The sequence below is a fragment of the Pseudophryne corroboree genome, unplaced genomic scaffold (genome assembly GCF_028390025.1).
Source record: "Pseudophryne corroboree isolate aPseCor3 unplaced genomic scaffold, aPseCor3.hap2 scaffold_719, whole genome shotgun sequence".
Classification (NCBI taxonomy): domain Eukaryota; kingdom Metazoa; phylum Chordata; class Amphibia; order Anura; family Myobatrachidae; genus Pseudophryne; species Pseudophryne corroboree.
Window position 1 is genome coordinate 81,151 of NW_026970301.1, and position 26,792 is coordinate 107,942.

The 26,792-nt window shown below is 45.2% G+C and overlaps 16 non-coding genes and 1 pseudogene across 16 annotated transcripts; 11 read left to right on the forward strand and 6 right to left on the reverse strand.

The window, feature by feature from the left end:
* The first annotated feature begins 3,009 nt into the window (after positions 1-3,009).
* On the forward strand, positions 3,010-3,173 carry LOC135039892 (U1 spliceosomal RNA). Its single transcript, XR_010233866.1, has one exon. It is a non-coding gene; the product is annotated as a U1 spliceosomal RNA (small nuclear RNA).
* A 152-nt stretch (positions 3,174-3,325) lies between these two features.
* On the forward strand, positions 3,326-3,488 carry LOC135039908 (U1 spliceosomal RNA). The gene has a single exon (XR_010233880.1). It is a non-coding gene; the product is annotated as a U1 spliceosomal RNA (small nuclear RNA).
* A 674-nt stretch (positions 3,489-4,162) lies between these two features.
* LOC135039970 (U1 spliceosomal RNA) lies at positions 4,163-4,326 on the forward strand. Its single transcript, XR_010233936.1, has one exon. It is a non-coding gene; the product is annotated as a U1 spliceosomal RNA (small nuclear RNA).
* Positions 4,327-4,478: 152 nt separating this feature from the next.
* On the forward strand, positions 4,479-4,641 carry LOC135039909 (U1 spliceosomal RNA). The gene has a single exon (XR_010233881.1). It is a non-coding gene; the product is annotated as a U1 spliceosomal RNA (small nuclear RNA).
* A 674-nt stretch (positions 4,642-5,315) lies between these two features.
* Positions 5,316-5,479, forward strand: LOC135039993 (U1 spliceosomal RNA). Its single transcript, XR_010233959.1, has one exon. It is a non-coding gene; the product is annotated as a U1 spliceosomal RNA (small nuclear RNA).
* Positions 5,480-5,629: 150 nt separating this feature from the next.
* On the forward strand, positions 5,630-5,793 carry LOC135039879 (U1 spliceosomal RNA). Its single transcript, XR_010233853.1, has one exon. It is a non-coding gene; the product is annotated as a U1 spliceosomal RNA (small nuclear RNA).
* Positions 5,794-12,669: 6,876 nt separating this feature from the next.
* Positions 12,670-12,785, reverse strand: LOC135039958 (U5 spliceosomal RNA). Its single transcript, XR_010233924.1, has one exon. It is a non-coding gene; the product is annotated as a U5 spliceosomal RNA (small nuclear RNA).
* A 274-nt stretch (positions 12,786-13,059) lies between these two features.
* LOC135039950 (U5 spliceosomal RNA) lies at positions 13,060-13,175 on the reverse strand. The gene has a single exon (XR_010233916.1). It is a non-coding gene; the product is annotated as a U5 spliceosomal RNA (small nuclear RNA).
* Positions 13,176-13,450: 275 nt separating this feature from the next.
* On the reverse strand, positions 13,451-13,566 carry LOC135039942 (U5 spliceosomal RNA). Its single transcript, XR_010233909.1, has one exon. It is a non-coding gene; the product is annotated as a U5 spliceosomal RNA (small nuclear RNA).
* Positions 13,567-13,840: 274 nt separating this feature from the next.
* On the reverse strand, positions 13,841-13,956 carry LOC135039940 (U5 spliceosomal RNA). The gene has a single exon (XR_010233907.1). It is a non-coding gene; the product is annotated as a U5 spliceosomal RNA (small nuclear RNA).
* A 264-nt stretch (positions 13,957-14,220) lies between these two features.
* Positions 14,221-14,336, reverse strand: LOC135039955 (U5 spliceosomal RNA). The gene has a single exon (XR_010233921.1). It is a non-coding gene; the product is annotated as a U5 spliceosomal RNA (small nuclear RNA).
* Positions 14,337-14,606: 270 nt separating this feature from the next.
* On the reverse strand, positions 14,607-14,722 carry LOC135039947 (U5 spliceosomal RNA). Its single transcript, XR_010233914.1, has one exon. It is a non-coding gene; the product is annotated as a U5 spliceosomal RNA (small nuclear RNA).
* Positions 14,723-14,866: 144 nt separating this feature from the next.
* On the forward strand, positions 14,867-14,994 carry LOC135039935 (U1 spliceosomal RNA; annotated as a pseudogene).
* A 593-nt stretch (positions 14,995-15,587) lies between these two features.
* LOC135039979 (U1 spliceosomal RNA) lies at positions 15,588-15,751 on the forward strand. The gene has a single exon (XR_010233945.1). It is a non-coding gene; the product is annotated as a U1 spliceosomal RNA (small nuclear RNA).
* Positions 15,752-15,903: 152 nt separating this feature from the next.
* Positions 15,904-16,066, forward strand: LOC135039898 (U1 spliceosomal RNA). Its single transcript, XR_010233872.1, has one exon. It is a non-coding gene; the product is annotated as a U1 spliceosomal RNA (small nuclear RNA).
* A 675-nt stretch (positions 16,067-16,741) lies between these two features.
* LOC135039866 (U1 spliceosomal RNA) lies at positions 16,742-16,905 on the forward strand. Its single transcript, XR_010233840.1, has one exon. It is a non-coding gene; the product is annotated as a U1 spliceosomal RNA (small nuclear RNA).
* Positions 16,906-17,057: 152 nt separating this feature from the next.
* LOC135039919 (U1 spliceosomal RNA) lies at positions 17,058-17,220 on the forward strand. Its single transcript, XR_010233891.1, has one exon. It is a non-coding gene; the product is annotated as a U1 spliceosomal RNA (small nuclear RNA).
* The last annotated feature ends 9,572 nt before the right edge of the window (positions 17,221-26,792 follow it).

Here is a 26,792-nt window from a genome sequence, read left to right on the forward strand (position 1 = left end):
AAACAAAATGGCTAAAACTTAGTGGAGGAAAGTGCAGTGCACCAAAACATAAGCTGACACAATCATGGAGAATGCGCCAGCATATATGCTCTTCTGTCTATATTTTCCAAACCTGCTCTTGTCCCCTCCAGTTGCTCCATGTAGATTTGACGTCTGGCAAGGTGCATAACTCACTGACAAGCAGGCACACTCCTACATGAGTTTTCTCTCTCACTAGCTGGATGATACACATTCATTTGCATGTGCTCCACCTCCGACACACCGCCCACCCAACCACCCAGTCACCAGAGCCACCCACAAGCCAACTGGCTCCGTGATTTAATTTGCACAGTGCAGTCATCCAGGCAGCATGTCCTTCTCAATGGAATAATCTCTGGTTCCATGGAATCTTCCGCATTGGAATGCTGCGGAACAAAAAGGATTTAAACATTCAGCTTGCTAGCATTCAATGTACCTGCGGTTTGGTTCTAGCACATGGGTCTTCATCCTGTGGCCCTCCAGCTGCTGTGAAACTACACATCCCAGCATGCCCTGCCACAGTTTTGCTTTTAAGGTATGCTAAAACTGAGGCAGGGCATGCTGGGATATGTAGTTCCACAGCAGCTGGAGGGTCGCAGGTTGAAGACCCATGTTCTAGCATGCCTGTTCTATGATGCATGTTCCGTGATGTCACAATCAGCTTGGAATGGGGTGTCTAGCATGCATTTGCTGACAGCCACTTGAGGCAGACACACATCAGGGGATGCAGCATATCGGAGGTCTTCGATGCCTTTCCAGCAAATGCACACCACCAGCTGCTGGTCTGGACACAAAACAATGCCCACAATTGAAGGCTCAAAATGCCCAACTACAGGATTAATGTAAGTAGTGAATTTAGGAATGAATTTAGAAGTAGGAAATTAAGTTAGTTCACAAGTACATTCAAATTCAGATCTAAAGACTAGGTAGGCCTCACGTCCTGGCAGCACCCAGCATTTAAAAATGCCTTGATTATAGGTAGGGAATTAAATGTAGATAAGAAGTAGACACAAAAGAAGACTCCACAGAGCAATTATCAGGTGTCTTTATCAATTTTTGCATTTAAAAAATCAAGCAATTAGGGAACACAATGTTGCGACAATGTAACCCTATTTGCAAAATAGTACTAAATAAGTTTGTCGATGTAAGACATTTGCAAAGGCGCAAACAAAACACGCTGGAAAATGCAACTGAATCTGTTTTTGGAGGTTAGAATAGATGCAGGATCAAGTAGCTCAATGGGTAGGGTGTTTGATTAGAATTTAACAGGTTTTAGGTTTGAATCCTGGGTATGATAGTTTGAGGTGTTATTTAATAAAGTATGTTTATATATTAGTCACACATGGCTTACTTGTACAAATGGCATGTCACCAGTTAGTGCTGACTGCTGATATGCCATTTACACAAACATGCCATGTGTGACTGTATATGCATTTAAGGAGGGCACCCCTGCAATACCACAAACCATTGAGTGTCAAGTATACTAGATATATCTTCATATCTCATGTGCTTTCTCTGAGACCAATCTTGTTATGCCCCTTCCCCACAAGGCATGCGCCTTTTGTCCATATTGCAAAAATGGGGGGGAGGGCATATAATTCTCTGTCACAGGGCACCAAAAAGTCTAGTTATGGCTCTGGTATGCATTATGTAATCTGGCAGACCATCTCTCCAACACTGGCTGGTTGGAATAGAAATCCGGTTATCTATGTGAGCAAATGACCATCAACGATTTACTCTCAAACACTAAAAAATGGACAAAAATGGTCCCCTAAACAAATTGGTTAAATTTTGGGTTTAACCAATTTGTGTAATGACCATTTTTGACCACTTTTCTAGTGTTTGGGAGCAAATGGTTAATTGACATTTGCTCCTATACATTACCAGATTTTCATTCCAACCATCCAGACTGGATAGATAGCCTGACAGATAATTGTGTAGTGTACGCCCAGGATAACTGTTAGTCATGCTTTATTTTATGGCGGCACATAAATGGGTGGACAGATCCAGGGCAAGCACTGCCCACTCATGCATAGTTGTCAACTGATGTGAAGTTCCAGGGGGCAATCTCAGTTATAAAGGGAAGTATCTGGAAATTGTCCCTAGTTAAAAAAAAAAAAAAAAATTTGATCAACTCCATTTATTTAGTATGATATCCCAGGTGATAGGATGCCGGCAGTCAGAACAACATACTTTATTAAATAACACATCTCAAACTACCATACCCAGGATTCAAACCTATAACCTGTTGAATTCTAATCAAACACCCTACCTATTGAGCTATTTGATCCTGCATAAAAATTGTGAACATTATATGAAGCTATTGGTACTTTGCAAAAAAAAAGAATCAGCATTACAACGCAGCAGATCCATGCAGTTTGCAGCCACACACTACATGTATCTGCTCAGCCACAATGCTGATTATTTCTTCACAAAGTACAAGGTGAGCTCCAAACAGAATTCTCTAGCTTAGAATTATACCTTTCTTTGCCAAACCTAGAAGTCGGGCCCCCCACCCTGGGATCCCCCAGAGGGAGGCCTGCACCGTCATGCGGCAGGCTTGTCCGTTTTGGAAGCAGGCTGATGGGCAGCCCAGGATTGCTTCAGTCTGGGCTTGGCAGGTCTGGAAACATGAGCTTGCTTTGGGTATGCCTGACCTTGGGTACGCTTTACCTGGAGGATGAAAGGGCCAAGAAAAGTACTTTTAGCCTTCTGCGTGGTAGGAGTCATACTAGGTAGGCAAGCTGTTTTAGCAGTAGCCAGATCAGCTACAATCTTATTGAGGTCTTCTCCAAAAGGAGATTCAACTGAGGCAGCACAAGGGAACTCTCATCTGGGGACAACAACTGCAGGGAGAACACATATTTTCAGATGAACATGGTAGGGCAGAAGGCTGCCTAATACTGAAGCACCCCCAAACAACAAATCAAATGCAACTTACTTGACAGAGATGTGCCTGAGCAACGGCCCTCCCCAGCCCTATCCCAAATCATACTTATTTTGCATAGGAGATACCATGGTCATGAAGATTGTTCTCCCAGGGTTAGGTTCATTCATTGCATTCTGGGTATGCTGACCCCTGTGATTTCCCCAAATGTGGGAAACTCGACTGCATTATTTGTGGTAGTGGGGGACTGTATTTGTGCTTTCCTCTGGTCAGCTCTGGTAAAATTCAGATTTCTTTGTCTCAGATCTTCCTCTAGCCTTGTTCTTCTTTCGAGAGTTCCCTTGTGCTGCCTCAGTTGGATCTCCTTCACTTGACAGGGGGGTGCCCGAGCAGCGACCCTCCCCAGCTCTAGCCCAACTCCTACTTACCTGCCAGGTGAGATACTATGATCATGAAGTTGCTTCTCCCAGGGCAAGGCTCACCCATTGCACTCTGGGTGTGCTGCCCCTGCGATTTCCCCAAATGTGGGAAACTTGACTGCATAATTTGAGTTTTCCCTGGTCGGCTCTCATGTAATTCAGATCTCTTTGTCTCAGGTCTCTCTCCAGCCTAGTTTGCTGTCTGGTTCCACTTCTTTTTTCTTGAGCCCCTCCCTTCTATACCCTTGTGCACTATCCTGACTTCTCCTCCCGTCTGCTTACTTTGTGCCTCCCAATGCACAATGCAAACTACGGGTAGTGCTGCAGGGCCCACACCCTTTTACTTGCTTTACAGAGCAGCTCTGGAGCTGTTACAGTGCCCAGCTGCTGCAAGAAATCAGCTTGAATGCTTCAGGGGCTGGGGAATGGCCAACATGAGCCCCACACCGAAGGAGGGTGGGGGTGCTTAATGCGAACTAGGGGTCATCCAAGCACCACAAAAGGCCTCCATGCCCTGCACGCTCCTTTTCTCTTTTCATATGCAGACAAGGGTTGAAGCCAACTTTGACCCACTGCTTGGATGACATCACCATATTCAAATCCATCTGCTGCAGGCCATCCCCCAGGAATGCTTGCACTAGTTGTTGCATTTGGTTTGTTGTTTGGGGGTGCTTCAGTATTAGGCAGCCTTCTGCCACCCCATGTTCATCTGAAAATATGTGTTCTCCCTGCAGTTGTTGTCCCCAGATGAGAGTTCCCTTGTGCTGCCTCAGTTGAATCTCCTTTACTTGACAGAGATGTGCCTGAGCAGCGGCCCTCCCCAGCCCTATCCCAAATCATACTTATTTTGCATAGGAGATACTATTGTCATGAAGATTGTTTTCCCAGGGTGAGGTTCATTCATTGCATTCTGGGTATGCTGACCCCTGTGATTTCCCCAAATGTGGGAAACTCGACTGCATTATTTGTGGTAGTGGGGGACTGTATTTGTGCTTTCCTCTGGTCAGCTCTGGTAAAATTCAGATTTCTTTGTCTCAGATCTTCCTCTAGCCTTGTTCTTCTTTCGAGAGTTCCCTTGTGCTGCCTCAGTTGGATCTCCTTCACTTGACAGGGGGGTGCCCGAGCAGCGACCCTCCCCAGCTCTAGCCCAACTCCTACTTACCTGCCAGGTGAGATACTATGATCATGAAGTTGCTTCTCCCAGGGCAAGGCTCACCCATTGCACTCTGGGTGTGCTGCCCCTGCGATTTCCCCAAATGTGGGAAACTTGACTGCATAATTTGAGTTTTCCCTGGTCGGCTCTCATGTAATTCAGATCTCTTTGTCTCAGGTCTCTCTCCAGCCTAGTTTGCTGTCTGGTTCCACTTCTTTTTTCTTGAGCCCCTCCCTTCTATACCCTTGTGCACTATCCTGACTTCTCCTCCCGTCTGCTTACTTTGTGCCTCCCAATGCACAATGCAAACTACGGGTAGTGCTGCAGGGCCCACACCCTTTTACTTGCTTTACAGAGCAGCTCTGGAGCTGTTACAGTGCCCAGCTGCTGCAAGAAATCAGCTTGAATGCTTCAGGGGCTGGGGAATGGCCAACATGAGCCCCACACCGAAGGAGGGTGGGGGTGCTTAATGCGAACTAGGGGTCATCCAAGCACCACAAAAGGCCTCCATGCCCTGCACGCTCCTTTTCTCTTTTCATATGCAGACAAGGGTTGAAGCCAACTTTGACCCACTGCTTGGATGACATCACCATATTCAAATCCATCTGCTGCAGGCCATCCCCCAGGAATGCTTGCACTAGTTGTTGCATTTGGTTTGTTGTTTGGGGGTGCTTCAGTATTAGGCAGCCTTCTGCCACCCCATGTTCATCTGAAAATATGTGTTCTCCCTGCAGTTGTTGTCCCCAGATGAGAGTTCCCTTGTGCTGCCTCAGTTGAATCTCCTTTACTTGACAGAGATGTGCCTGAGCAGAGGCCCTCCCCAGCCCTATCCCAAATCATACTTATTTTGCATAGGAGATACTATTGTCATGAAGATTGTTTTCCCAGGGTGAGGTTCATTCATTGCATTCTGTGTATGCTGACCCCTGTGATTTCCCCAAATGTGGGAAACTCGACTGCATTATTTGTGGTAGTGGTGGACTGTGTTTGTGCTTTCCTCTGGTCAGCTCTGGTAAAGTCAGATTTCTTTGTCTCAGATCTTCCTCTAGCCTTGTTCTTCTTTTGAGAGTTCCCTTGTGCTGCCTCAGTTGGATCTCCTTCACTTGAAAGGTAGTGCCCGAGCAGCGACCCTCCCCAGCTCTAGCCCAACTCCTACTAACCTGCCAGGTGAGATACTATGATCATGAAGGTGCTTCTCCCAGGGCAAGGCTCACCCATTGCACTCTGGGTGTGCTGCCCCTTGCGATTTCCCCAAATGTGGGAAACTTGACTGCATAATTTGTGTTTCCCCTGGACGGCTCTCGTATAATTCAGATCTCTTTGTCTCAGGTCTCTCTCCAGCCTAGTATGCTGTCTGTTTCCACTTCTCTTTTCTTGAGCCCCTCCCTTCTATAACCTTGTGCACTATCCTGACTTCTCCTCCCGTCTGCTTACTTTGTGCCTTCCAATGCACAATGCAAACTACAGGTAGTGCTGCAGGGCCCACACCCTTTTACTTGCCTTACAGAGCAGCTCTGGAGCTGTTACAGTACCCAGCTGCTGCAAGAAATCAGCTTGAATGCTTCAGGGGCTGGGGCATGGCCAACATGAGCCCCACACCGAAGGAGGGTGGGGGTGTTTAATGCGAACTAGGGGTCATCCAAGCGTCGCAAAAGGCCGCCATGCCCTGCATATCCCTTTTCTCTTTTCATAAGCAGACGAGGGTTGAAGCAAACTTTGACCCACTGCTTGGATGACATCACTTGCTGCCTTTCCAATGAAGCAAGTTTAATTTAGTAATAGGTGAAAAACCATCCCTACAAAGGTGTTAATCAGATACTTGGCTTTGTGGACACTTTTCAGAGAACAAATTAGTTAGCATAAAAATAAAGCCAGAAAATGAAGAGCTGTTTAATCACTCAATTGGATTTTTCTGCAAGCGTATTTCTTTTTCTCTGCAACCCACTGCTAAGTTGTGCTTCCTAGCTGTTCTTTTATAAAATCACTTAATCAAATCTAACTCTGATTACATCAGAGAAGGCCAGGTACCCTACACCATAAGAGGGGGTTTGAAATTTTGACTTGTCTACTTAAAGATCACCAAAATCTGATGACAAGGTCAATAACATCCCTGGGTGGGATTGAACCACCAACCCTTTGGTTAATAACCAAACACACTAACCGATTGCACCACCGAGACACTTTGCAAAAGTACATACTGACAAAGGTTAATAAGCATTCATCTAGAACGTTTCCTAGAAAACTTTAAAAAGTCAATAATCTGGAGAGTTTTTGTAAAATGTTTCTTCCATCAACCAATGAAGAAACGCATTGGTACTTTCCCATGATGAGTGAGTGCTTCAGGATCTCTTGCACTTACATGTGCAGCAGAGTACTGCAATGGAAGCATGCTGGGCCCCTTAACCCAGAGGTAGGCAGATTGAAACTATCCTCTGCTATATGCATTTTTTTTTTTGTTAATTAAAGTAATCCAAAACTGGGATTGATATTTTTGCTCTTTTATTTTTACTTAAAGTACAATAACTTTTACCATTTTAATTTGTTTTAATAGTATATTGACAGTATTGTTTTCTTTCAAAAATCCACTTAATTTTCTTTACCCTATTATTAAAATGGTAATTGACAAAAACAAACTACATTGTCACCAGAAGAGCAATACAAAATGTACAAGTGATATATTAAAATCATCTTTCCAGCTTGAATTTCAATGATGCATTGGGGCAACGATTTTGTGAGAAACATCTTCACCCTTAAATAAAGATTTTCTTAATTCCTTACCTGTGTGCTAATTAGATATCACCTTGTTTTCACATTAAACAGACTTCCACATGAGAAAGCAGCAAGGATGCAGTGGCGTTAATGTTTCCTGGTGTCAACCTGTATTATTTCAGTAGATATTGAAATGAGGATGCATCTTGCTGCCTTTCCAATGAAGCAAGTTTAATTTAGTAATAGGTGAAAAACCATCCCTACAAAGATGTTAATCAGATACTTGGCTTTGTGGACACTTTTCAGAGAACAAATTTGTTAGCATAAAAATAAAGCCAGAAAATGAAGAGCTGTTTAATCACTCAATTTGATTTTTTTGCCAGCATATTTCTTTTTCTCTGCAAACCACTGCTAAATTGTGCTTCCTAGCTGTTTTTATAAAATCACTGAATCAAATCTAACTCTGATTACATCAGAGAAGGCCAGGTACCCTACACCATAACAGGGGTTTTTGAAATTTTGACTTGTCTACTTAAAGATCACCAAAATCTGATAACAAGGTCAATTACATCCCTGGGTGGGATTGAACCACCAACCTTTTGGTTAATAGCTGTACACACTAACTGATTGCGCCACAGCGACACTTTGCAAAAGTACATACTGACAAAGGCTAATAAGCATTCATCTAGAACGTTTCCTAGAAAAACTTTAAATAGTCAATAATCTGGAGAGTTTTTGTAAGATGTTTCTTCCATCAACCAATGAAGAAACACATTGGTACTTTCCCATGATGAGTGAGTGCTTCAGGATCTCTTGCAATTACATGTGCAGCAGAGTACTGTAATGGAAGCATGCTGGGTCCATAGCCCAGAGGTAGGCAGATTGAAACTATCCTCTGCTATATGCGTTTTTTTTTTGTTAATTAAAGTAATCCAAAACTGGGATTGATATTTTTGCTCTTTTATTTTTACTTAAAGTACAATAACTTTTACCATTTTCATTTGTTTTAATAGTATATTGACAGTATTGTTTTCTTTCAAAAATCCACTTAATTTTCTTTACCCGATTATTAAAATGGTAATTGACAAAAACAAACTACATTGTCACCAGAAGAGCAATACAAAATGTACAAGTGATATATTAAAATCATCTTTCCAGCTTGAATTTCAATGATGCATTGGGGCAACGATTTTGTGAGAAACATCTTCACCCTTAAATAAAGATTTTCTTAATTCCTTACCTGTGTGCTAATTAGATATCACCTTGTTTTCACATTAAACAGACTTCCACATGAGAAAGCACAAAGGATGCAGTGGCGTTAATGTTTCCTGGTGTCAACCTGTATTATTTCAGTAGATATTGAAATGAGGATGCATCTTGCTGCCTTTCCAATGAAGCAAGTTTAATTTAGTAATAGGTTAAAAACCATCCCTACAAATGTGTTAATCAGAAACTTGGCTTTGTGGACACTTTTCAGAGAACAAATTTGTTAGCATAAAAATAAAGCCAGAAAATGAAAAGCTGTTTAATCACTCAATTGGATTTTTTTGCCAGCATATTTCTTTTTCTCTGCAACCCACTGCTAAATTGTGCTTCCTAGCTGTTTTTATAAAATCACTGAATCAAATCTAACTCTGATTACATCAGAGAAGGCCAGGTACCCTACACCATAAGAGGGGGTTTGAAATTTTCACTTGTCTACATAAAGATCACCAAAATCTGATAACAAGGTCAATTACGTCCCTGGGTGGGATTGAACCACCAACCTTTTGGTTAATAGCCTTACACAGTAACTGATTGCGCCACAGCAACACTTTGTAAAAGTCCATACTGACAAAGGCTAATAAGCATTCATCTAGAACGATTCCTAGAAACATTTTAAAAAGTCAATAATGTGGAGAGTTTTTGTAAGATGTTTCTTCCATCAACCAATGAAGAAACACATTGGTACTTTCCCATGATGAGTGAGTGCTTCAGGATCTCTTGCACTTACATGTGCAGCAGAGTACTGTAATGGAAGCATGCTGGGTCCATAACCCAGAGGTAGGCAGATTGAAACTATCCTTTGCTATATGCATTTTTTTTTTGTTCATTAAAGTAATCCAAAACTGGGATTGATATTTTAGCTTTTATTTTTACTTAAAGTACAATAACTTTTACCATTTTAATTTGTTTTAGTGCAAATGGCATATCAGCAGTCAGCACTAACTGGTGACATGCCATTTGTACAAGTAAGCCATGTGTGACTAATATATAAACATGCTTTATTAAATAACACCTCAAACTATCATACCCAGGATTCAAACCTATAACCTGTTGAATTCTAATCAAACACCCTACCCATGGAGCTACTTGATCCTGCATCTTTTCTAACCTCCAAAAACAGATTCAGTTGCATTTTCCAGCGTGTTTTGTTTGCGCCTTTGCAAATGTCTTACATCGACAAACTTATTTAGTACTATTTTGCAAATAGGGTTACATTGTCGCAACATTGTGCTCCCTAATTGCTTGATTTTTTAAATGCAACAATTAATAAAGACACCTGATAATTGCTCTGTGGAGTCTTATTTTGTGTTTTGTGTTTAGTCTTTAGATCTGAATTTGAATGTACTTGTGAACTAACTTAATTTCCTACTTCTAAATTCATTCCTAAATTCACTACTTACATGAATCCTGTAGTTGGGCATTTTGGGACTTCGATTGTGGGCATTGTTTTGTGTCCAGACCAGCAGCAGGTGGTGTGCATTTGCTGGAAAGGCATCGAAGACCTCCGATATGCTGCATCTCCTGATGTGTGTCTCCCTCAAGTGGCTGTCAGCAAATGCCTGCTAGACACCCCATTCCAAGCTGATTGTGACATCATGGAACATGCATCATAGAACAGGCATGCTAAAACATGGGTCTTCAACCTGCGACCCTCCAGCTGCTGTGGAACTACACATCCCAGCATGCCCTGCCTCAGTTTTAGCATACCTTAATAGCAAAACTGTGGCAGGGCATGCTGGGATGTGTAGTTTCACAGCAGCTGGAGGGCCACAGGATGAAGACCCATGTGCTAGAGCCAAGCCGCAGGTACATTGAATGCTAGCAAGCTGAATATTTAAATCCTTTTTGTTCCGCAGCATTCCAATGCGGAAGATTCCATGGAACCAGAGATCCTTCCATTGAGAAGGACATGCTGCCTGGATGACTACACTGTGCAAATTAAATCACGGAGCCAGTTGGCTTGTGGGTGGCTCTGGTGACTGGGTGGTTGGGTGGGTGGTGTGTCGGAAGTGGAGCGCATGCAAATGATTGTGTATCATCCAGCTAGTGAGAGAGAAAACTCATGCAGGAGTGTTCCTGCTTGTCAGTGGGTTATGCACCTTGCCAGACGTTAAATCTACATAGAGCAGCTGGAGGGGACAAGAGCAGGTTTGCAAAATATAGATAGAAGAGCATATATGCTGGCGCATTCTCCATGATTGTGTCAGCTTATGTTTTGGTGCACTGCACTTTCCTCCACTAAAATTAATGTGTCACACCCATTGGCAGCAACCTTAGAATAGCTGCTGACGGGCACAATTGAGAAAGGAAGGGGGGGGGACATTTGAATCCAGCACATAGATGCAATTCAAATATGTAATTCGTACCTTCCTATTTTAAAATATAATGGATGAACCTCACCCTGTGAGAACAATCTTCATGATCAAGAGATCTCATATGCAAAATAAATATGAGTTGGGATAGGGCTGGGGAGGGCTGCTCGGGCAGCACCTCCCCCGTCAAGTTAAGGAGATTCAACTGAGGAAGCACAAGGGAACTCTCGTCTGGGGACAACAACTGCAGGGAGACCACATCTTTTCAGATGAACATGGGAGGGCGGAAGGCTGCCTAATACTGAAGCACCATATGCAACAACTAGTACAAGCATTCCTGGGGGAAGGTCTGCAGCAGACGGATTTGCATACGGTGATGTTATCCAAGCAGTGGGCCAAAGTTGACTGGAACCCTCATCTGCATATGAAAAGAGAAAAGGGGCATGCAGGGCATGGCGGCCTTTTGCAGTGCTTGGATGACCCCTAGTTCACATTAAACACCCCCACCCTCCTTTGGTGTGGGGCTCATGTTGGCCATGCCCCATCCCCTGAAGCATTCAAGCTGATTTCTTGCAGCAGCTGGGCACTGTAACAGCTCCAGAGCTGTTCTGTAAGGCAAGTAAAAGGGTGTGGGCCCTGCAGCACCACCTGTAGTTCGCATTGTGCGTTGGAAGGCACAAAGTAAGCAGACGGGAGGAGAAGTCAGGATAGTGCGCAAGGGCATTATTTTCTCTTAGTCCGTAGAGGATGCTGGGGTCACATTAAGAACCATGGGGTATAGACGGGATCCGCAAGAGACATGGGCACTTTAAGACTTTCAAAGGGTGTGAACTGGCTCCTCCCTCTATGCCCCTCCTCCAGACTCCAGTTATAGGAACTGTGCCCAGGGAGACGGACATTTCGAGGAAAGGATTTATTGTTAAACTAAGGTGAGCATCTTACCAGCTCACACCTTAAACATGCCGCAGAACGTGGCATTCAACAGAACACAAGCCAACGGCATGAACAATTGCAGCAAAAAGCTGACCAGAACCATAACACAACATGTGTATAACCACAAGTAATAACTGCAGACACAGTATGGACTGGGACGGGTGCCCAGCATCCTCTACAGACTAAGAGAAAAGGATTTACCGGTAGGTATTAAAATCCTATTTTCTCATACGACCTAGAGGATGCTGGGGTCACATTAAGAACCATGGGGTTATACCAAAGCTCTTGAACGGGTGGGAGAGTGCGTACGACTCTGCAGCACCGAATGACCCAACTTAAGGTTATCATCAGCCAAGGTATCAAACTTGTAAAACTTAGCAAAAGTGTTTACTAAATAGCTGCTCGGCAAAGTTGCAATGCCGAGACTCCCCGACCAGCTGCCAAGGATGAACCCACCTTTCTAGTAGAATGGGTCTTCACCTACTTCAGTAACGGCAATCCTGCCGTGGAACGAGCATGCTGAATCTTACCACAGATCCAGCGCATAATGGTCTGCATGGAAGCAGGACACCAAATCCTGTTGGGAGCATACAGGACAAACAGAGCCTCTGTTTTCCTAATCTGAACCGTTCTGGTGACATACATTTTCAAAGTTCTGACCACAGCCAGAGACTTTGACTCAACGAAGGTGTCAGTGGCCAAAGGCACCATGTGGAAAGATGAACCACCTTCGGCAGAAATTGTTGACGTGTCCTCAATTCTGCTCTATCTTCATGAAAGATCAAATAAAGGCTCTTGTGATACTGCATGGTTTGTACTGTTTTCCATGTGCTCCCAGACCTTTAAGCAAGTAGCATGGTCAAGAAAGTTCTGTTTGAAAAGAAACAACATTTACTGTCATTGTTATGCAAATAAACTTACATTAAAGCTAACAAGAAAGCACACTCGTTCTGTCTTTAAACTGATAAAAGAAACCCCAATAATATGGGGCATGCAAAAATTGAGATAAAACTCAGTTTTGCTCCTCTCCACGGAAATCTTTAATAAAAGGCGAAATATTTGTTAGTTCTGAAGAGAAACCAGAGCATGACCAAGATGCCACCTGTCGCCTGAGTGCCATGCCAGCAGTTCTCATTCAGCTGAAAGTGAGCACCCAATTTGAATGAAAGAAAGCAGATTTCTCACCAGGCTTCCCCTTGCTATAAACATGGTTTGTACTCTTTTCTATGTGCTCCCAGATCTTTCAAGCAATTAGTATAGTCAAGAAAGTTCTGTTTGAAAAGAAACAAACATTTACTGTCATTTCTATGCAAATGAGCTTACATTAAAGCACACTCGTTCTATCTTTAAACCGATAAAAGAAACCCCAATAAGACGGAGCATGCAAAAATTGAGATAAAACTCAGTTTTGCTCCTCTCCACGGAAATCTTTAGTAAAAGGCGAAAGATCTGTTCGTTTTGAAGAGAAACCAGAGCATGACCAAGATTCCACCTGTCGCCTGAGTGCCATGCCAGCAATCCTCATTCAGCTCAAAGTGAGCACCCAATTTGAAAGAAAGAAAGCAGATTTCTCACCAGGCTTCCCCTTGCTATAAACATGGTTTGTACTCTTTTCCATGTGCTCCCAGATCTTTCAAGCAATTAGTGTGGTCAAGAAAGTTCTGTTTGAAAAGAAACAAACATTTACTGTCATTTCTATGCAAATGAGCTTACATTAAAGCACACTCGTTCTATCTTTAAACCGATAAAATAAAATCCCAATAAGATGGGGCATGCAAAAATTGAGATAAAACTCAGTTTTGCTCCTCTCCACGGAAATCTTTAGTAAAAGGCGAAAGATTTGTTCGTTCTGAAGAGAAACCAGAACATGACCAAGATTCCACCTGTCGCCTGAGTGCCATGCCAGCAGTCCTCATTCAGCTCAAAGTGAGCACCCAATTTGAAAGAAAGAAAGCAGATTTCTCACCAGGCTTCCCCTTGCTATAAACATGGTTTGTACTCTTTTCCATGTGCTCCCAGATCTTTCAAGCATTTAGTATAGTCAAGAAAGTTCTGTTTGAAAAGAAACAAACATTTACTGTCATTTCTATGCAAATGAGCTTACATTAAAGCACACTCGTTCTATCTTTAAACCGATAAAAGAAACCCCAATAAGACGGAGCATGCAAAAATTGAGATAAAACTCAGTTTTGCTCCTCTCCACGGAAATCTTTAGTAAAAGGCGAAAGATCTGTTCGTTTTGAAGAGAAACCAGAGTATGACTAAGATTCCACCTGTCACCTGAGTGCCATGCCAGCAGTCCTCATTCAGCGCAAAGTGAGCACCCAATTTGAAAGAAAGAAAGCAGATTTCTCACCAGGCTTCCCCTTGCTATAAGCATGGTTTGTACTCTTTTCCATGTGCTCCCAGATCTTTCAAGCAATTAGAATGGTCAAGAAAGTTCTGCTTGAAAAGAAACAGACATTTATAGTCATTGTTATGCAAATAAACTTACATTAAAGCTAACAAGAAACTGATAAAAGAAACCCCAATAATATGGGGCATGCAAAAATTGAGATAAAACTCAGTTTTGCTCCTCTCCACAGAAATCTTTAATAAAAGGCGAAAGATTTGTTCGTTCTGAAGAGAAACCAGAGCATGACCAAGATTCCACCTGTCGCCTAAATGCTGTGCCAGCAGTCCTCATTCAGATCAAAGTGAGCGCCCAACTTGAAAGTAAGCAGATTTCTCACCTGGCTTCTCCTTGCTATAAGCATGGTTTGTACTGTATTCCATGTGCTCCCAGATCTTTCAAGCAAGTAGCATGGTCAAGAAAGTTCTGTTTGAAAAGAAACAAACATTTACTGTCATTTCTATGCAAATGAGCTTACATTAAAGCACACTCATTCTATCTTTTAACCGATAAAAGAAACCCCAAAAAGATGGGGCATGCAAAAATTGAGATAAAACTCGGTTTTGCTCCTCTCCACGGAAATCTTTAATAAAAGGCGAAAGATTTGTTCGTTCTGAAGAGAAACCAGAGCATGACCAAGATTTTTATCTGAAAATATGTGTTCTCCCTGCAGTTGTTGTCCCCAGATGAGAGTTCCCTTGTGCTGCCTCAGTTGAATCTCCTTTACTTGACAGAGATGTGCCTGAGCAGCGGCCCTCCCCAGCCCTATCCCAAATCATACTTATTTTGCATAGGAGATACCATGGTCATGAAGATTGTTCTCCCAGGGTGAGGTTCATTCATTGCATTCTGGGTATGCTGACCCCTGTGATTTTCCCAAATGTGGGAAACTCGCTTTTATACCCTTGTGCACTATCCTGACTTCTCCTCCTGTCTGCTTACTTTGTGCCTTCCAATGCACAATGCAAACTACAGGTAGTGCTGCAGGGCCCACACCCTTTTACTTGCCTTACAGAGCAGCTCTGGAGCTGATACAGTGCCAAGCTGCTGCAAGAAATCAGCTTGAATGCTTCAGGGGATGGGGCATGGCCAACATGAGCCCCACACCGAAGGAGGGTGGGGGTGTTTAATGCGAACTAAGGGTCATCCAAGCGCCGCAAAAGGCCGCCATGCCCTGCATACCCCTTTTCTCTTTTCATATGCAGATGAGGGTTCCAGCCAACTTTGGCCCACTGCTTGGATGACATCACCGTATGCAAATCCGTCTTCTGCAGAACTTCCCCCAGGAATGCTTGCACTAGTTGTTGCATTTGGTTTGTTGTTTGGGGGTGCTTCAGTATTAGGCAGCCTTCTGCCCTCCCATGTTCATCTGAAAATATGTGTTCTCCCTGCAGTTGTTGTCCCCAGATGAGAGTTCCCTTGTGCTGCCTCAGTTGAATCTCCTTTACTTGACAGAGATGTGCATGAGCAGCGGCCCTCCCCAGCCCTATCCCAAATCATACTTATTTTGCATAGGAGATACCATGGTCATGAAGATTGTTCTCCCAGGGTGAGGTTCATTCATTGCATTTTGGGTATGCTGACCCCTGTGATTTACCCAAATGTGGGAAACTCGACTGCATTATTTGTGGTAGTGGGGGACTGTGTTTGTGCTTTCCTCTGGTCAGCTCTGTTAAAACTCAGATTTCTTTGTCTCAGATTTTCCTCTAGCCTTGTTCTTCTTTCGAGAGTTCCCTTGTGCTGCCTCAGGTGGATCTCCTTCACTTGACAGGGGGGTGCCCGAGCAGCGACCCTCCCCAGCTCTAGCCCAACTCCTACTTACCTGCCAGGTGAGATACTATGATCAGGAAGGTGCTTCTCCCAGGGCAAGGCTCACCCATTGCACTCTGGGTGTGCTGCTCCTACGATTTCCCCAAATGTGGGACACTTGACTGCATAATTTGTGTTTCCTCTGGTCGGCTCTCGTATAATTCAGATCTCTTTGTCTCAGGTCTTTCTCCAGCCTAGTTTGCTGTCTGTTTCCACTTCTTTTATCTTGAGCCCCTCCCTTCTATACCCTTGTGCACTATCCTGACTTCTCCTCCCGTCTGCTTACTTTGTGCCTTCCAATGCACAATGCAAACTACAGGTAGTGCTGCAGGGCCCACACAATCTTTTACTTGCCTTAAAGAGCAGCTCTGGAGCTGTTACAGTGCCCAGCTGCTGCAAGAAATCAGCTTGAATGCTTCAGGGGATGGGGCATGGCCAACATGAGCCCCACACCAAAGGTGGGTGGGGGTGTTTAATGCGAACTAGGGGTAATCCAAGCACCGCAAAAGGCCGCCATGCCCTGCACGCCCCTTTTCTCTTTTCATATGCAGATGAGGGTTGAAGCCAACTTTGACCCACTGCTTGGATGACATCACCATATGCAAATCCATCTGCTGCAGGCCTTGCCCCAGGAATGCTTGCACTAGTTGTTGCATTTGGTTTGTTGTTTGGTGGTGCTTCAGTATTAGGCAGCCTTCTGCCCTCCCATGTTCATCTGAAAATATGTGTTCTCCCTGCAGTTGTTGTCCCCAGAGGAGAGTTCCCTTGTGCTGCCTCAGTTGAATCTCCTTTACTTGACAGAGATGTGCCTGAGCAGCGGCCCTCCCAGCCCTATCCCAAATCATACTTATTTTGCATAGGAGACACCATGGTCATGAAGATTGTTCACCCAGGGTGAGGTTCATTCATTGCATTCTGGGTATGCTGACCCCTGTGATTTCCCCAAATGTGGGAAACTCGCCTGCATTTTTTGTGGTAGTGGGGGACTGTGTTTGTGTTTTCCTCTGGTCAGCTCTGGTAAAAGTCAGATTTCTTTGTCTCATATATTCCTCTAGCCTTGTTCTTCTTTCGAGAGTTCCCTTGTGCTGCCTCAGTTGGATCTCCTTCACTTGACAGGGGGGTGCCCGAGCAGTGACCCTCCCCAGCTCTAGCCCAACTCCTACTTACCTGCCAGGTGAGATACTATGATCATGAAGGTGCTTCTCCCAGGGCAAGGCTCACCCATTGCACTCTGGGTGTGCTGCTCCTGTGATTTCCCCAAATGTGGGAAACTTGATTGCATAATTTGTGTTTCCCCTGGTCGGCTCTCGTATAATTCAGATCTCTTTGTCTCAGGTCTCTCTCCAGCCTAGTTTGCTGTCTGTTTCCACTTCTCTTTTCTGGAGCCACTCCCTTCTATGCCCTTGCGCACTATCCTGACTTCTCCCGTCTGCTTACTTTGTGCCTTCCAACGCACAATGCGAACTACAGGTAGTGCTGCAGGGCCCACACCCTTTTAGTTGCCTTACAGAGCAGCTCTGGAGCTGTTACAGTGCCCAGCTGCTGCAAGAAATCAGCTTGAATGCTTCAGGGGCTGGGGCATAGCCAACATGAGCCCCACACCAAAGGAGGGTGGGGGTGTTTAATGCGAACTAGGGGTCATCCAAGCACCGCAAAAGGCCGCCATGCCCTGCATGCCCCTTTTCTCTTTTCATATGCAGATGAGGGTTCCAGCCAACTTTGGCCCACTGCTTGGATGACATCACCGTATGCAAATCCGTCTGCTGCAGACCTTCCCCCAGGAATGCTTGTACTAGTTGTTGCATATGGTTTGATATTTGATGGTGCTTCAGTATTAGGCAGCCTTCCGCCCTCCCATGTTCATCTGAAAAGATGTGGTCTCCCTGCAGTTGTTGTCCCCAGACGAGAGTTCCCTTGTGCTTCCTCAGTTGAATCTCCTTAACTTGATGGGGGAGGGGCTGCCCGAGCAGCCACCCTCCCCAGCCCTATCCCAACTCATACTTATTTTGCATATGAGATCTCTTGATCATGAAGATTGTTCTCACAGGGTGAAGTTCATCCATTATATTTTAAAATAGGAAGGTACAAATTACATATTTGAATTGCATCTATGTGCTGGATTCAAATGTCCCCCCCCCCCTTCCTTTCTCAATTGTGCCCATCAGCAGCTATTCTAAGGTTGATGCCAATGGGTGTGACACATTAATTTCTTCTGTGGGGTACACAGGACTCCACAAGGATTCACATTGGGGTGTAGAGTAGGATCTTGATCTGAGGCACCAACCGACTCAAAGCTTTTGACTGTTCCCAAGATGCTCAGCGCATCCTCCTCTATAACCCCGCTTCCATGAACAGGGAGCTCAGTTTGTAGTTGGTGCCTTCAGTAGCAGGCCACTTAACAGGGGCCTGCCTCAGGAAGCCAATTCTTAGCTATTCATTTTGACAAGAAAAGAAGAACTTGTTTTATGAGAATCTACAAGGGCTGCAGCAGGCTAGGTCTAATAGACATCTTTACTGCAGCTTCATCACTCCCAGCGGCACTGTATACTCCCGTGCCCTGGTTGCTGGGTCACTGCAGCGGAGGCTCCGGATTCTTCCTAAGGTCAGTCACACACACACCGCCCTTCCGGATCACGAGGCCGCTGATGAAGGGGAGCGTGGCCGTAGGGGGTGGACCGTGTGCGCACTGGCGTGGACACTGATTACTGGGCAGCCGCTCCACTAGCCACCAGGTACAGTTAAGGAGCACAGGTCTGGGGGGTTTTCTCCTATATTAAACCAATTTTGTACTGCCCGCAGCGCATTGTGATAGGTAATAGGGCCTGATTCAGGTTGGATTGCAATCACAATAAGTGATCCAACTGCAAAAATTGCTAAGAGCATACGCATGTGCCTGCATTTTCTGCAGCACCCCACAGAGAATGCGATCGCCTCTGCCTGTCAATCGGGGCAGGGGGGGAGAGGGGGGTCAGCAACACTCCATTTCCAAGTCAGGGATGGAGCGGTGCGGGGGCAAGGCTTCAAAATGGGGTCTGCAATGGAGGAGACACAGGGGGCGTGGTCACAGCAGCTGTATGACATCACATTCAGCCGCTGTGATCACAAAAATGGTGGCGGCTTCCTGCGCGCACATACAGTCTGCACCAGCAGGAGGCTACACCATTTTTTATGATCACGCTGAACTGCAGTGCGACTGCAATTACAGCATGGTCAAGAAGGGAGGCGTCATGCTGGGTGGCCATAAGAGATGAGCGGGTTCGGTTCCTCGGAATCCGAACCCGCCCGAGCTTCACCCTTTTTTGCTCGGGTCCGAGCAGACTCGGATCCTCTCGCCTTGCTCGGTTAACCCGAGCACGCCCGAACGTCATCATCCCGCTGTCGGATTCTCACGAGACTTGGATTCTATATAAGGAGCCGCGCGTCGCCGCCATTTTCACACGTGCATTGAGATTGATAGGGAGAGGACGTGGCTGGCGTCCTCTCCGTTTAGATTAGAAGATAGAGACGAGTGACATTTGATTTACTACTAATTTGGGGAGCAGTTGAACTTGTCAGGAGTACTCAGTAGTGCAGAGTTTTGCTGATAGTGACCACCAGTTTTATTATTTATAATCCGTTCTCTGCCTGAAAAAAAACGATACACATACCATATCTGTGCTCAGCCTCAGTGTGCTGCATGATATATCATCTATGTATATCTGACTGTGCTGAGTGCTCACTGCTCACACAGCTTAATTGTGGGGGAGACTGGGGAGCAGTTATAGCAGGAGTACAGTGCACACTTTTGCTGCCAGTGTGACCACCAGTATATTGTCTGCCTGAAAAAGTTAAACACTCCTGTGGTGTTTTTTTTTTATTCTATAAATGCATTCTGCTGACAGTGTCCAGCAGGTCCGTCATACATATATTATATAAATATTTACCTGCAGTAGTGTTATATATTTTTTTTCATCTTTATCATCTCTATATTAGCAGACGCAGTACGGTAGTCCACGGCTGTGGCTATCTCTGTGTCGTCAGTGCTCGTCCATAATTGTATACCTACCTACCTGTGGTGGTTTTTTTTTTTCTATCTTCTTCATACTAGTAGTTTAGGAGTCTACTGACAGTGTCCACCAGGTCCATCATTATATTATATACCTACAGTAGTAATATATTTATTATATTATCTATACTAGCAGACGCAGTACGGTAGTCCACGGCTGTGGCTATCTCTGTGTCGTCAGTGCTCGTCCATAATTGTATACCTACCTACCTGTGGTGGGGTTTTTTTTTATCTTCTTCATACTAGCAGTTTAGCAGTCTGCTGACAGTGTCCACCAGGTCCGTCATTATATTATATACCTACAGTAGTAATATATTTATTATATTATCTATACTAGCAGATGCAGTACGGTAGTCCACGGCTGTACCTACCTCTGTGTCGTCAGTGCTCGTCCATAATTGTATACCTACCTGTGGTGGGGTTTTTTTTTCTATCTTCTTCATACTAGTAGTTTAGGAGTCTGCTGACAGTGTCCACCAGGTCCGTCATTATATTATATACCTACAGTAGTAATATATTTAGTATATTATCTATACTAGCAGACGCAGTACGGTAGTCCACGGCTGTACCTACCTCTGTGTCGTCACTCGTCCATAATTGTATACCTAACTGTGGTGGTTTTTTTTTTCTATCTTCTTCATACTAGTAGTTTAGCAGTCTGCTGACAGTGTCCACCAGGTCCGTCATTATATTATATATACCTACAGTAGTTATATATATTTTTTTTTATATCATTAATTATCATCTCTATACTAGCAGACGCAGTACGGTAGGCCACGGCTGTGGCTATCTCTGTGTCGTCAGTGCTCGTCCATAATTGTATACCTACCTACCTGTGGTGGAAGTTTTTTTCTATCTTCTTCATACTAGTAGTTTAGCAGTCTGCTGACAGTGTCCACCAGGTCCGTCATTATATTATATATACCTACAGTAGTTATATATATATTTTTTTTTATATCATTAATTATCATCTCTATACTAGCAGACGCAGTACGGTAGTCCACGGCTGTAGCTACCTCTGTGTCGTCAGTCACTCGTCATCCATAAGTATACTAGTATCCATCCATCTCCATTGTTTACCTGAGGTGCCTTTTAGTTGTGCCTATTAAAATATGGAGAACAAAAATGTTGAGGTTCCAAAAATAGGGAAAGATCAAGATCCACTTCCACCTCGTGCTGAAGCTGCTGCCACTAGTCATGGCCGAGACGATGAAATTCCATCAACGTCGTCTCCCAAGGCCGATGCCCAATGTCATAGTACAGAGCATGTAAAATCCAAAACACAAAAGATCAGTAAAAAAATGACTCAAAAATCTAAATAAAAATCGTCGGAGGAGAAGCGTAAACTTGCCAATATGCCATTTACCACACGGAGTGGCAAGGAACGGCTGAGGCCCTGGCCTATCTTCATGGCTAGTGGTTCAGCTTCACATGAGGATGGAAGCACTCAGCCTCTCGCTAGAAAAATGAAAAGACTTAAGCTGGCAAAAGCACAGCAAAGAACTGTGCGTTCTTCAAAATCACAAATCCACAAGGAGAGTCCAATTGTGTCGGTTGCGATGCCTGACCTTCCCAACACTGGACGTGAAGAGCATGCACCTTCCACCATTTGCACGCCCCCTGCAAGTGCTGGAAGGAGCACCCGCAGTCCAGTTCCTGATAGTCAGATTGAAGATGTCAGTGTTGAAGTACACCAGGATGAGGAGAATATGGGTGTTGCTGGCGCTGGGGAGGAAATTGACAAGGAGGATTCTGATGGTGAGGTGGTTTGTTTAAGTCAGGCACCCGGCGAGACACCTGTTGTCCGTGGGAGGAATATGGCCATTGACATGCCTGGTGAAAATACAAAAAAAATCAGCTCTTCGGTGTGGAAGTATTTCAACAGAAATGCGGACAACAGGTGTCAAGCCGTGTGTTGCCTTTGTCAAGCTGTAATAAGTAGGGGTAAGGACGTTAACCACCTCGGAACATCCTCCCTTATACGTCACCTGCAGCGCATTCATCATAAGTCAGTGACAAGTTCAAAAACTTTGGGCGACAGCGGAAGCAGTCCACTGACCAGTAAATCCCTTCCTCTTGTAACCAAGCTCACGCAAACCACCCCACCAACTCCCTCAGTGTCAATTTCCTCCTTCCCCAGGAATGCCAATAGTCCTGCAGGCCATGTCACTGGCAATTCTGACGAGTTCTCTCCTGCCTGGGATTCCTCCGATGCATCCTTGAGTGTAACGCCTACTGCTGCTGGCGCTGCTGTTGTTGCTGCTGGGAGTCGATGGTCATCCCAGAGGGGAAGTCGTAAGACCACTTTTACTACTTCCACCAAGCAATTGACTGTCCAACAGTCCTTTGCGAGGAAGATGAAATATCACAGCAGTCATCCTGCTGCAAAGCGGATAACTGAGGCCTTGGCATCCTGGGCAGTGAGAAACGTGGTTCCGGTATCCATCATTACTTCAGAGCCAACTATAGACTTGATTGAGGTACTGTGTCCCCGGTACCAAATACTATCTAGGTTCCATTTCTCTAGGCAGGCGATACCGAAAATGTACACAGACCTCAGAAAAAGACTCACCAGTGTCCTAAAAAATGCAGTTGTACCCAATGTCCACTTAACCACGGACATGTGGACAAGTGGAGCAGGGCAGACTCAGGACTATATGACTGTGACAGCCCACTGGGTAGATGTATTGACTCCCGCCGCAAGAACAGCAGCGGCGGCACCAGTAGCAGCATCTCGCAAACGCCAACTCTTTCCTAGGCAGGCTACGCTTTGTATCACCGCTTTCCAGAATACGCACACAGATGAAAACCTCTTACGGCAACTGAGGAAGATCATCACAAAATGGCTTACCCCAATTGGACTCTCCTGTGGATTTGTGGCATCGGACAACGCCAGCAATATTGTGCGTGCATTATATCTGGGCAAATTCCAGCACGTCCCATGTTTTGCACATACCTTGAATTTGGTGGTGCAGAATTATTTAAAAAACGACAGGGGCGTGCAAGAGATGCTGTCGGTGGCCACAAGAATTGCGGGACACTTTCGGCGTACAGGCACCACGTACAGAAGACTGGAGCAACACCAAAAACGCCTGAACCTGCCCTGCCATCATCTGAAGCAAGAAGTGGAAACGAGGTGGAATTCAACCCTCTATATGCTTCAGAGGATGGAGGAGCAGCAAAAGGCCATTCAAGCCTATACATCTGACCACGATATAGGAGGTGGAATGCACCTGTCTCAAGCGCAGTGGAGAATGATTTCAACGTTGTGCAAGGTTCTGCAACCTTTTGAACTTGCCACACGTGAAGTCAGTTCAGACACTGCCAGCCTGAGTCAGGTCATTCCCGTCATCAGGCTTTTGCAGAAGAAGCTGGAGACATTGAAGGAGGAGCTAAGACAGAGCGATTCCGCTAGGCATGTGGGACTTGTGGATGGAGCCCTTCATTCGCTTAACCAGGATTCACGGGTGGTCAATCTGTTGAAATCAGAGCACTACATTTTGGCCACCGTGCTCGATCCTAGATTTAAAACCTACGTTGTATCTCTCTTTCCGGCAGACACAAGTCTGCAGGGGTTCAAAGACCTGCTGGTGAGAAAATTATCAAGTCAAGCGGAACTTGATCGGTCAACAGCTCCTCCTTCACAGTCTCCCGCAATTGGGGGTGCGAGGAAAAGGCTCAGAATTCCGAGCCCACCCGCTGGCGGTGATGCAGGGCAGTCTGGAGCGACTGCTGATGCTGACATCTGGTCCGGACTGAAGGACCTGCCAACGATTACGGACATGTCGTCTACTGTCACTGCATATGATTCTCTCACCATTGAAAGAATGGTGGAGGATTATATGAGTGACCGCATCCAAGTAGGCACGTCAGACAGTCCGTACGTATACTGGCAGGAAAAAGAGGCAATTTGGAGGCCCTTGCACAAACTGGCTTTATTCTACCTAAGTTGCCCTCCCACAAGTGTGTACTCCGAAAGAGTGTTTAGTGCCGCCGCTCACCTTGTCAGCAATCGGCGTACGAGGTTACTTCCAGAAAATGTGGAGAAGATGATGTTCATTAAAATGAATTATAATCAATTGCTCCGTGGAGACATTGACCAGCAGCAATTGCCTCCACAAAGTATACAGGGAGCTGAGATGGTGGATTCCAGTGGGGACGAATTGATAATCTGTGAGGAGGGGGATGTACACGGTGATGAATCGGAGGATGATGATGAGGTGGACATCTTGCCTCTATAGAGCCAGTTTGTGCAAGGAGAGATTTATTGCTTCTTTTTTGGTGGGGGTCCAAACCAACCCGTCATTTCAGTCACAGTCGTGTGGCAGACCCTGTCACTGAAATGATGGGTTGGTTAAAGTGTGCATGTCCTGTTTATACAACATAAGGGTGGGTGGGAGGGCCCAAGGCAATTCCACCTTGCACCTCTTTTTTCTTTTATTTTTCTTTGCGTCATGTGCTGTTTGGGGAGTGTTTTTTGGAAGGGCCATCCTGCGTGACACTGCAGTGCCACTCCTAGATGGGCCAGGTGTTTGTGTCGGCCACTTGGGTCGCTGAGCTTAGTCACACAGCTACCTCATTGCGCCTCTTTTTTTCTTTGCGTCATGTGCTGTTTGGGGAGTGTTTTTTGGAAGGGCCATCCTGCGTGACACTGCAGTGACACTCCTAGATGGGCCAGGTGTTTGTGTCGTCCACTTGGGTCGCTGAGCTTAGTCACACAGCTACCTCATTGCGCCACTTTTTTTCTTTGCGTCATGTGCTGTTTGGGGAGTGTTTTTTGGAAGGGCCATCCTGCGTGACACTGCAGTGACACTCCTAGATGGGCCAGGTGTTTGTGTCGGCCACTTGGGTCGCTGAGCTTAGTCACACAGCTACCTCATTGCGCCTCTTTTTTTCTTTGCGTCATGTGCTGTTTGGGGAGTGTTTCTGGAAGGGCCATCCTGCGTGACAATGCAGTGCCACTCCTAGATGGGCCAGGTGTTTGTGTCGGCCACTTGGGTCGCTGAGCTTAGTCACACAGCTACCTCATTGCGCCTCTTTTTTTCTTTGCGTCATGTGCTGTTTGGGGAGTGTTTTTTGGAAGGGCCATCCTGCGTGACACTGCAGTGCCACTCCTAGATGGGCCAGGTGTTTGTGTCGGCCACTTGGGTCGCTGAGCTTAGTCACACAGCTACCTCATTGCGCCTCTTTTTTTCTTTGCGTCATGTGCTGTTTGGGGAGTGTTTTTTGGAAGGGCCATCATGCGTGACACTGCAGTGCCACTCCTAGATGGGCCAGGTGTTTGTGTCGGCCACTTGGGTCACTGAGCTTAGTCATCCAGCGACCTCGGTGCAAATTTTAGGACTAAAAATAATATTGTGAGGTGTGAGGTGTTAAGAATAGACTGAAAATTAGTGGAAATTATGGTTATTGAGGTTAATAATACTTTGGGATCAAAATGACTCCCAAATTCTATGATTTAAGCTGTTTTTTAGGGTTTTTTGAAAAAAACACCCGAATCCAAAACACACCCGAATCCGACAAAAAAAATTCGGTGAGGTTTAGCCAAAACGCGTTCGAACCCAAAACACGGCCGCGGAACCGAACCCAAAACCAAAACACAAAACCCGAAAAATTTCCGGTGCACATCTCTAGTGGCCATGCCATGTCACTGTGCAGGAGCCAGCACCGCTCACACACTAGTCCCCGGTGCAGCCCCCAACCCCCGGGACACCCGGAGCAACAAAATGTAGATTCAGGCCACCAGGCCACGCCCCTACCTATGAAACCATGCCTCCTTTTTACCATTGCGCTGCTTATCTGCGCGCACTGCTTTACAATCTCCCTCGCCACCTCTCTGGGTGTCACCAGTGATAGTGACACCTCTGCCATGCTTGTAGCAGCTGGTCCTAAGATCTACACCTCAAGCCCTGAGTGTTTGCCCTTGTGACTTGTTGATCATCATAGCAAAGCAGATGCTTACAGAAAACTGCAGGGGCTTAGATTGAAAATAAAAAAAATTGATGGGTATAAGGTAGAGAGGAGCGGGTTCGGTTCTCCGAGAACTGAATTCCCCACGAACCCCACGAACTCCTCCTCCGAGGCAGGCTCGGTTGTTCCCGCCTGACTCGGAAAACCTGAACAAGGGAAAATGTCATCATCCCGCTGTCGGATTCTCGCGAGATTCGGATTCCATATAAAGAGCTGCGCGTTGCCGCCATTTTTACTCGTGCATTGAAGAGAGAGCGGAGAGGACGTGGCTATGTTCTCTCAGTGGAAATCTCAATATCAGTGCTCAGTATCAGTGGATACTTATTGCTGCTCAGTAATACTAGTAGTGTGTCTCTCCTGCTCAGTGTCAGTTCTCAGTAGTATCCTCATCAGTGCTCAGTATCACTGCTCATTGTCTTGTGCTGCATTGTTGTGCTCAGCATACTACAGTACATTACTAATAGTCCAGTGCTGCATCTTGCTGCTCAGTGTCAGTTCTAGTATCCTCATCAGTGCTCACTATCACTGCTCATTGCATTGTGGTGTTCTGTATACTACAGTAACATAGTAATATAGTAACATATAGTAACATAGTTTTTGAGGTTGAATAGAGGCAAATTGCCCATCGTGTTCAACCTGTTTTAAGTTGTGATGATTCTACATACTTGCTGAATAATGTTTTATGACTAGTTAGCTACTACAACTCATGTTACCCCCGGATTAACCATGTTGATATTTTAAGTATTATAACCTTGGATAGCTTTTTCATTCAGAAATGTATCCATTCCTTTTTTAAATCCAATTACAGAGTCCGCCATTACCACCTTCCCTGGCAGGGAATTCCACATCCTGATTGCCCTAACAGTGAAGATCATAGTA